The sequence below is a fragment of the Hyperolius riggenbachi genome, chromosome 11 (assembly GCF_040937935.1).
Source record: "Hyperolius riggenbachi isolate aHypRig1 chromosome 11, aHypRig1.pri, whole genome shotgun sequence".
Taxonomy (NCBI): domain Eukaryota; kingdom Metazoa; phylum Chordata; class Amphibia; order Anura; family Hyperoliidae; genus Hyperolius; species Hyperolius riggenbachi.
This window is the reverse complement of record NC_090656.1, coordinates 33,222,843-33,232,928: the sequence shown is the minus strand read 5'-3', so window position 1 is coordinate 33,232,928 and position 10,086 is coordinate 33,222,843.

The following is a 10,086-nucleotide window of genomic DNA, read 5'->3' as shown; positions in this document are numbered from 1 at the left end:
TACATATACATAATAAAAAAGGTGCTGCGCTGCCCCCTGGCGGATTTTTTGTACCGCCAGGGAAGTTAAAAAGCCGCCCAAAAATGGGCGCTAAGTTATAGGCGCTCTCCTCCCCAAGGCAGCCCCCCCAGCAACGCGACCACAAACATGTTCCCCTCCACGTCCTCCACCACTGTCTGCAGTATATGCACACAGGGAGAAGTTGCATGCTTGGCACTTGGAAAAGGCTGTTATTTCCCACAATGCAATGAGGTTCTCCGACAGCAAACTGTCAGGTCTGGACGGACGGACATGGTTTATTATAGGATATCTATCTGACCTGTGGTTATCCACCATGTATTCTTCTTGATAACCTACCCCTTCCATAAAAACATCCCAAGAACTTACACACTGACAGACTGATGGTCTGTGGTCAGAAAACAGCTTAGGCCCGGTTCACACTTGCGTTCTAGGTCCGGTTTCCCCAGACCCGGAATGCACCGTATACTGTACAAACGGACCAGGATGTGAATGGATACATTATTATTCAATGTATCCATTCACACCCTTCCGTCTGTCAGGATCCGGATCCGGTCTATGCTCAGGATTTTTCTAACATGCAGCATTTTTCCGGAACGCACGCTCCGGCCGCCGCACCTGACCCGGAACCTGACCATTTTCCCCGCACCATAGGAAGTGATGAGAAACTGAAGTTTCTCATCACACTGGCAATTGGAACGGGTGGTTACAGCACCCGTCCTTTGCCACATGGGGGGTCCAGGCATGGACAGATTGGGGGGGGGGGACTGGCAGCGCTGACAGAACAGCAGCCCAGGTATATTTATTTATTATTGTATTGTGGGCTGTTGTCCTGTACTGTGTGCGCTGTCCCCCCCTCCCCCCCCCCCCCCCCATACCTGTCTGTGCTGCCGCGCCTGTTTAAAAGTACATTATCGGCAATCCGGAAGTGTTACTTTCTGGAAGCCGAACTGATACTTTTTTGTCCGCAACCTGACCGGATCCTGAGGGATCCGTACAGCCCCGGTACGGGACCCGGACGTACGGCCCGGTTTCACACAAAAAGCAAGTGTGAACCGGGCCTTACAGGCTGAGCTAAGGAGCCCACCCACCAGTGTGCAGGAACTCCCACAATGCAGTAGTAGGGAGGGGCAATGAGATGCAAATACTACCAAGGTAAAGCATAATCATGCAATTTTATATGCAGCTTGGAAATGGGACAAATAAATTCTGCCAAGGTCATGGTCCATTTTCAAGCTTCATACATTTGTATGTATTTGTATGTACATTTGTATGTAAAACTTGCATAATCCTGCACCAGCTTGGAATTATTTGCTTATCACTGATGATCCCAAGTCAGGGGCTCTTCAACACAAACTGGCTATATTTTATTGTTCCAATTCTAAGCAGCAAACATTGCATACAAGTACTTATTACCTGAGTACTTCCTCCAGCGCCCCCTGTAGGCTGTGGGCTTCCTCATCATCCTCCCAGTCCCGCCCATTTTTCCACTGTCTAGCTCAGTAGTCTGGGAGTGCTGGAAATCTGCAGCCATACACATTCTTGATCATACTCCTGTGGCTGGGAGCATTCTGCGCAGGTACAGTGTGCTACTGGCCACAGAAGCACCATGGGGGGGGGGGGCGCACGCAGCCAGGTATACACATTGGATCATGGCTTTACCCATTCCAGCCAGCGGAGGAACAAAGCAGCCCAGGAGGTCAGCGAGGGAGCCCACAAGCTTCAAGGGGCTAGAGGAAGCCCTAAGTATAAATGCTTGTACACTTGTAAGTACACCGAGCATCAGTACAGAAGAAAAAAAATGTTTTTTTAATGAACCCCGCCATAAGTGAGGTTTGCAACTCAGTATGCTGTTGGGAGGCCAGGGGTTACACCATTGCTTACCTACTGGGGGCTACTCGTAAAGCCCCCATTCCATGTCATGTTCACTATCCCAACCAACCAGAATCCCACTGTAAAAGCACAGTCCCGGCCACAATGCATGCCAGGAGATGCATGCTGCAATGCATACTGGGAGCTGTAGTACACATTGCGGCCAGGAGCACACTCTACAGCGGGATTCTTTTAGGTGTGGCCAGGTACAGCTGGCAACCAATCACAGGGACAAGGGGCTACATGAACAGTACTACAGGTAAGAAATTGTAAACGAGATAAACAGAGGAACACCAGGAGCCCCAAATAGTGTAGTATGTATTGACAAAGGGGATAATGACAAAGGGGATAATAGTTGTTATACTCACAAACATGGGTCACCAATAGGCAACCACTGTAAAGGCAGGTGGGGAGATTATCCTGACTCCATTCAGGAATAAGAAGTCGTTCCCTGTAGATAGTAGATAAAGGGTCGCAACCCTTCCCCCAGGGTGGATACAATATTATATAGGAGAGAACAGAGGCGCCAAAAGGACAAAAAGGGTTTTAAAGGAGCTTAAAAGCCAAACATTTGGTAATTAGAGGAGGCAGTGGTGTACTTACCTCCTCCAAGCAGACACAACACGACTGTACATTCAGTCTATTTATTAACGAACTCCAGATAAAACAAAGCAATGTGTTTCACGGGTCAGCGCCCGCTTCCTCAGGCAATAGAAAAAGGAGTTACCGCTGCAAATGACAGAGATCAGAGGGTATATTGTTTCTGCTATGATACATCCTACATTTAGAGCTTCAATCAATGAGTGACAAACATGTGCAACATAATATGGTACATTGGCAGTAAAGGTACAGTATTTTGTAGTATAGAATAATTATGTTGGTGGGTTGTGTTGGAGGGGAGGGGTGAGAGGCCAAGGAAAAGGTGTGTATCAGGGGTAGCGAGTGGTGGTGGTGGTGGGGGGGGGGGGGGGGGAGGAGGGGGTTTATCAACTGTGGTTATGGGACGTGCAAGTTACAGAGCAAGTAGCAAAAGAGGTGACTGTAGATCAAAGGTAGTAAAAGAGTGTGAATGGCAGCGAAACAAACAAAACAGTGGCAGCAAAACATACCCCAGTATGGGGTTAAAAAATACGGATGGCGGCAGTAAAGACAAGATGTAAGTGGGTGAACCCACCAGGACTTACCATCTAGCAAAACAAACAACAACTCGATGCCTCTGTAATGGCAGAGAGTGTCTGAGCATGCTAAGTAGTGTGCAGGATGTGACATCAACTGGGGAGAGGAAGTGCATCATCAGTGGGCGGAGCCTACAAGGACTTACCCTTTTAGAGAGGAGTCAGGCCGCCATCTTGGAAGAGGCATGCCTGGTCCTCAGTACTGATGGGCCGCCATGTTGGAGGTGGCCCAGATACACGGCATTAACTTCAACATTTGCCAAAAAAGATATATACAAAAAGGGCATAATAAATAGCAGAGATTAACCAGTTAACCAGGTCTTGATAAAAAGCATATACATGAATATACATACAACATATAGCTTATAATATTAGAAGTACAAAGTAAAAGATCTATGTCACATTTGTACTAAAAGAAGAGTGGTCTGATATTGATTGAAAAATTCACTATTAAACTTAAGGTAGATCCATGGTATGCTTAAAACAAATTTTATGGGAACGTTGCCGGATCTGATTTGTAGGGTTTGTAGGGGGGGGGGGGGGGCCCTCGGGGAGTTTTTTCTGTTTTCTACAAAGATTAACATAGTCTTAATTTAATAGGTACGACAGTCGAAGCAGCATATAGCCAGCAATATTAAAAAGTGTGGTATAAAACGTTTATGAAAAATAGGTCTGACGTTTGGTTGAAAAGAAACACTATTGTACTTATGGTAGATCAACGGTATGCTGAAGTGTCGTTGAAGTAGCCAGATATGATTTTCGGGGGGGGGGGGGAATAGGAAGGAAGGGGGAGGGTTTGGGGTTGGGGGGAGTTTTACTTGTTTTCAACGAAGATTAGCAGGTGTGGAATAAAACGTTTATGAAAAATAGGTCTGACATTTGGTTAAAAAACACACTATTGTACTTATGGTAGATCAACGGTAAGCTGAAGTGTCATTAAAATTGCCAGATGAGATTTTCGGGGGGGGGGGGAGAAATTGTGCTCCCCTAAACCTCCATCAGCATACTGAGTTCCAAACCTCCCTTACAGGGAGGAAGAATACAAATTCTACAGGTGCACATGAAGGAAACATGAGGCGAATGAAATCAGTGTAGCTTTATTTACCTGGGACTTCCTGCAGCCCCGAGAAGTCTGTGTCCCTCGCCGCAGTTCTGCTGTCACCCATTCATCCACTCCGTATGGGTCAGCGGCTTCTGCGCATGTATGGGTGCATGCACCGCTCATGGTCACGCACCCATTCATGCACTCCGTATGGGCGTCTGGCCAGGAGTGCTCTGCACAATAGTACTGCATAGAATGCTCCCAGGCAAGGCAACACACACACACACACACACACAAAGAATGGGTGACAGCAGAACTGCAGAGATTACTACACAGACTTTCAGCACTGAAGGAGGCTCCAGGTAAGTAAAGCTAAACTGATTTAAATGAACTGTAAACGACAAATGAATAAAATTGTTTACAACATTCATTTATTATAGAATATTTAGTCAGCGTCTGCCCATGATAAAAGCTTTCCTCTCTCTGATTTTTATTCTGAAATGTATCACTGGAGGCTTTAGTTCTGCCAGGTGATCTGCATGGAATGTTAGAGTTCTATGCACAGAGGGAGATAGTGCTTGCTTGGCAATAGGAAGCCATTATTTCCCTCAATGCAATGAGGATCACAGACAGCAAACAATCAGGACCATATCATGATGACATCACACTGTGGGAGGGGTGAAACCACAATATCAGTCATACAGACAGCAGGACAGCCAGGCAATATGCATTATTTAAAATGAAAAAAACAGGCCAGCCTCCATATCCCGCTCACCTTGGCTTTGCCTCATCTATAATTTAAAAGGACAACTGCAACAAGAGATATGGAGGCAAAGTACTTTCCCTTTAAACAACACCATTTGCTTTGCTATACAGCTGATCTATTTGGTTGCAGTAGTGACTGAATCACACCAGAAACAAGCATCAGATAATCTTGTCAGAAGTGACAATGTCAGAAACACCTGATATGCTGCATGCTTGTTCAGGGTCAATGGCTAAAAAGATTACAGGCAGAGGATAAGCAGGATAGCCAAGAAACTGGTATTGTTTAAAGGGAACCTAAGCTGATAAGGATATGTTTTTTTTCTTTTAAAATAATACCAGTTGCCTGATTCTCCTGATGATCCTGTATCTCTAATCCTGTTAGCCACAGCCCCTCAACAAGCATGCAGATCAGGTGCTCTGACTGAAGTCAGACTGGATTAGCTGCATGCTTGTTTCAGGGGTGTGATTCAGACACTACTGCAGCCAAAGATCAGCAGGACTGCCATGAAACTGGTATTGTTTAAAAGGAAACATCCATATCCCTCTCAGTTAAGTTTCCCTTTAAAAGCAAGTGAGTGAGATCAGCTACTTACTGTGAGGACAGCTGGGGCAGGAGGCTGGCTTCTGCTGCTGGCCCTGGAGGAGGAATGAGGCTGCTTCTGCTGCTGGTCCTGGTGGAGGATGAGGCATGAGGCGGGCTTCTGCTGCTGGCCCTGGTGGAGGAGGAGGCATGAGGCTGGCTTCTGCTGCTGGCCCTGGAGGAGGAATGAGGCTGCTTCTGCTGCTGGCCCTGGTGGAGGAGGAGGAGACATGAGGCTGCTTCTGCTGCTGGTCCTGGTGGAGGATGAGGCATGAGGCGGGCTTCTGCTGCTGGTCCTGGTGGAAGAGGCATGAGGCTGGCTTCTGCTGCTGGTCCTGGTGGAGGATGAGGCATGAGGCGGGCTTCTGCTGCTGGCCCTGGTGGAGGAGGAGACATGAGGCTGCTTCTGCTGCTGGTCCTGGTGGAGGATGAGGCATGAGGCGGGCTTCTGCTGCTGGTCCTGGTGGAAGAGGCATGAGGCTGGCTTCTGCTGCTGGTCCTGGTGGAAGAGGCATGAGGCTGGCTTCTGCTGCTGGTCCTGGTGGAAGAGGCATGAGGCTGGCTTCTGCTGCTGGTCCTGGTGGAGGAGGCAAAGGATGGCAGGCAAGAGGGAGGGAGGGAGGCAGGCTGTGAGCCTCCAGCCAGACTAGATCAGCTGATACCCATGCACAGTACGGAAGTACTACTCAAAGCTCCCACCTTTTCACATCAAATCCACGCCCCCTGCCAGTGATTGGTCAGGGGCGGGGTTTCATGTGACAGGCTCAGCCTCAGCCCATAAGGATAGCTGTAGGCTGAGGTAGATGATGATGATGATGATAGCACCAAACCCCGCCCACAGCACATTGCCAACCGTCTGTTAATTAACAAATTTTCTATAAATAGTGTTACTTTTTTTTTGTCTGGGATTTCTGTATGAATCGCTGCAATGCCCATAAATATGCCTGCAGACAAGACAGTCCCGCCCCTCAGCCCTGCTAAACCAATCACCGCAGCCTAGCCTCAGCCTTTGTCCCTCCCACTGGCCAATGATGTCGCCAGTTTCTTTTTCCCTCCGTATTGGCCCCGCCCCCACATGTGGTAATCTCCTGCAAGCAGCCAGAGAGAATGGAAGGAGGAGTGTGTGAAACAGGAGGATGTTATGTGAGTGACTGGCGTGTGCATGCCAGTGTTGTGTCTGATCACGCTGCCCTAAGGTACGGTGACCATGCGTCCCGCCTACGGGGAGCGCTGTCCCAGGCTGCATGAAGTCCCGGTAAAACGTCCCGCTTTTAGCTGCGGGACGTCCCGGCCTCGGGACTCTGGCCACCGTACGATCGCATGAACTGGCTGCAGCATCTCATAGACGCTGCGCCAGTTCATTCCCCGCAGCCCCTCTCCAGCAGCCTGCATATTCCTCCGGCAGGCAGAACAGGGCTATGGCAAGATGGCTGCCGAAGCCCTGTACTGGAGAAAATTTGTGTCTCCAGTACAGGGCTTCGGGCGCCATCTTGCCATAGCCCTGCTCTGCCTGTCAGCGCAGGACATTGCAGGAGGAGGAAGATGGTCCTGGGAGCAGCACGCCAGAGACCGGCCAGGAGCGAGAGGAGACTTCAGGTGAGTAAATGCTGTTTTTTCCAGGTGAAACGTTGCCAACATAGCGTTTTTGTGCTGACATGTTTCTCACATTGCGTTTACATTGTGCTGACATGTTTCTCACATTGCGTTTACTTTGTGCTGACAGGTTTCTCACATTGCGTTTATTTTGTGCTGACAGGTTTCTCACATTGCATTTATTTTGTGCTGACGTGTTGCACACATTGCGATTATTTTGTGCTGACATGTTGCACACATTGCGTTTATTTTGTGCTGACATGTTGCTCACATTGCGTTTATTTTGTGCTGACATGTTGCTCACATTGCGTTTATTTTGTGCTGACATGTTGCTCACATTGCGTTTATTTTGTGCTGACATGTTGCTCACATTGCGTTTATTTTGTGCTGACATGTTTCTCACATTGCGTTTAGTTTGTGCTGACATGTTGCTCACATTGCGTTTATTTTGTGCTGACATGTTGCTCACATTGCGTTTATTTTGTGCTGACATGTTGCTCACATTGCGTTTATTTTGTGCAGACATGTTGCTCACATTGCGTTTATTTTGTGCTGACATGTTGCCCACATTGTGTTTATTTTGTGCTGACATGTTGCCCACATTGCGTTTATTTTGTGCTGACATGTTTCTAACATTGCGTTTATTTTGTGCTGACATGTTGCTCACATTGCGTTTATTTTGTGCTGAGTGACATGTTGGCCATTGCGTTTATTGTCTGCTGATATGTTGCCCACATTGCGCATATTTTCTGGTGTCTGGGGTAACTGTTGCTGCATTTATTATTTAATGGTCATAGTTGGCCATGTTTGCGGCTTTGGAGTTACGGTATACTACTAAATAGCATCACACAGTTTCTGCACACCCATGATGCGAATCCTCCATGGCGTAAACACTGCTTTCTTATGATTAAACCACAATTTCATACAGCGCTCAGATGCCAACAACAATCAATATGATTTATATTATAAGAACATATACAATGTCTGCACCAATATGGTGTATACTCCGGATAAGCAATGTGTGTCACTCAGTTCCTGAGACTATGGGTGCGCTCCTAGAAAAAGGCTTGAGTCAGTCCTTCAATTCAAATGTAGTCTCTATGCCAGGTAAGCGCTTCAAATCATAAGTATACTTTTGTGGGAATTATACCACCACCAGGAACACCCTCAAGGATCCACACTCACCAATGTTGGTGGGCCAGGTATTACAGTGGCCTTATTGCGCCTCTGGGGTGTGGGGAGCCTTAAAAATACCCCAGAGGCGCAATAAGGCCACTGTAATACCTGGCCCACCAACACTGGTGAGTGTGGATCCTTGAGGGTGTTCCTGGTGGTGGTATAATTCCCACAAAAGTATACTTATGGTTTGAAGCGCTTACCTGGCATAGAGACTGCTTTCTTATGCCTCGGTGCTACATCATTATGCTAGCTCCGCCCATACAATGTCATGGTCACGCCCATTTTTCAGCACGGTGCGCAGCCCCAATTTTTGGCTGGCTGCAGAGTACTTCCTGTGTGGTGGAGGAGGTCACTGGTGACTGGAATGATAGCTGCAGCGCTGTTTGCTGGGATAAATCCTACAGACTGGACTGTAGCTTTTTAGAAATGTTGCTGGCAGCTTCCGAGTTCAGGACATGTGATGCAATGATTCCCTCAGGGAAGGAGCTGTCCAGTCTGGCTGTGCTGGGGGTGCCCTCTGCTCTGCTGCCTGTGCATCACTTCAGCAATATAGACCACATAACGTGAGTACTATGTGTACTGTGCCTGTCAGTCACTGTGGTGGTCTTACTGACACTCTCCATCATAACCCCCCCTCCCCCCCTGACCCATCCCTCCCAGCCTGTCATCAAACACAATTACTGACACATGGATACTATATCCTGCCTAATGTGAGCACTATGTGTACTGTGCATGTCTGTCACTGTGGTGGTCTAACTGACATTCACCATCATACCCCCCCCCCCCCCATCTCTCTCAGCCTGTCATCAAACACAGTTTCTGACATATGGAGACACCTCTGTACCCCTGTCTGATGTACATCACTACTGACAGTCCTTGTGTACCTCTGTCATCTTATACTCTTGCTGGCACATGTAGACCCCTCTATCTTTTTTATCATACAGCCTTACTAACACATCAGTCACATCACAGTATCCCTAATTTGCCAGATGTAGCCACCACTGTGCCCCTAATGTGCCAGCATCAGCCACCCCAGTGCCCCTAACGTGCCAGCATCAGCCACCCCAATGTGCCAGCAGCAGCCACCCCAGTGCCCCTAATGTGTCAGCAGCAGCCACCGCTGTGTCACCACTACTATGCCAGCAGCAGCATCAGCCACCCCAGTGCCCCAAATGTGCCAGCATCAGCCACCCCAGTGCCCCTTATGTGCCAGCAGCAGCCACCGCTGTGTCACCACTACTATGCCAGCAGCAGCATCAGTCACCCCAGTGCCCCTAATGTGCCAGCAGCAGCCACCCCAGTGCCCCCAATGTGCCAGCAGCAGCCACCACTGTGTCACTACTATGCCAGCATCAGCCACCCCAGTGCCCCCAATGTGCCAGCAGCAGCCACCCCAGTGCCCCCAATGTGCCAGCAGCAGCCACCACTGTGTCACTACTATGCCTGCATCAGCCACCCCAGTGCCCCTAATGTGCCAGCATCAGCCACCGCTGTGCCAGCAGCAGCCACCACTGCGTCACTACTATGCCAGCAAATCCTGCGGCTGACCCAAGAGACGTGAACGCCAGCCTGAAAACCACAACCATATATCTAGCGATGATGAGCCGACAAAAATACAAATCTCTCTGTAACCGAATTTGATTAGGAATCTGATTAGAGAGAGATTGATCAGCTGGCCATACACTGAGGCCGATCACCGGTCAATTTCATGCTGAAATGCCACTGTAACATTGCTGAAATTGATCACGAATTGGCCTTGTGACACCGCATCTGGCCACCTCACTTGTGATACTATATCCCCCGTAATGTTAAATGTTCCCCACCCCCCCCCCCCCCCCCCCCATTGCAAGTTATACATTACC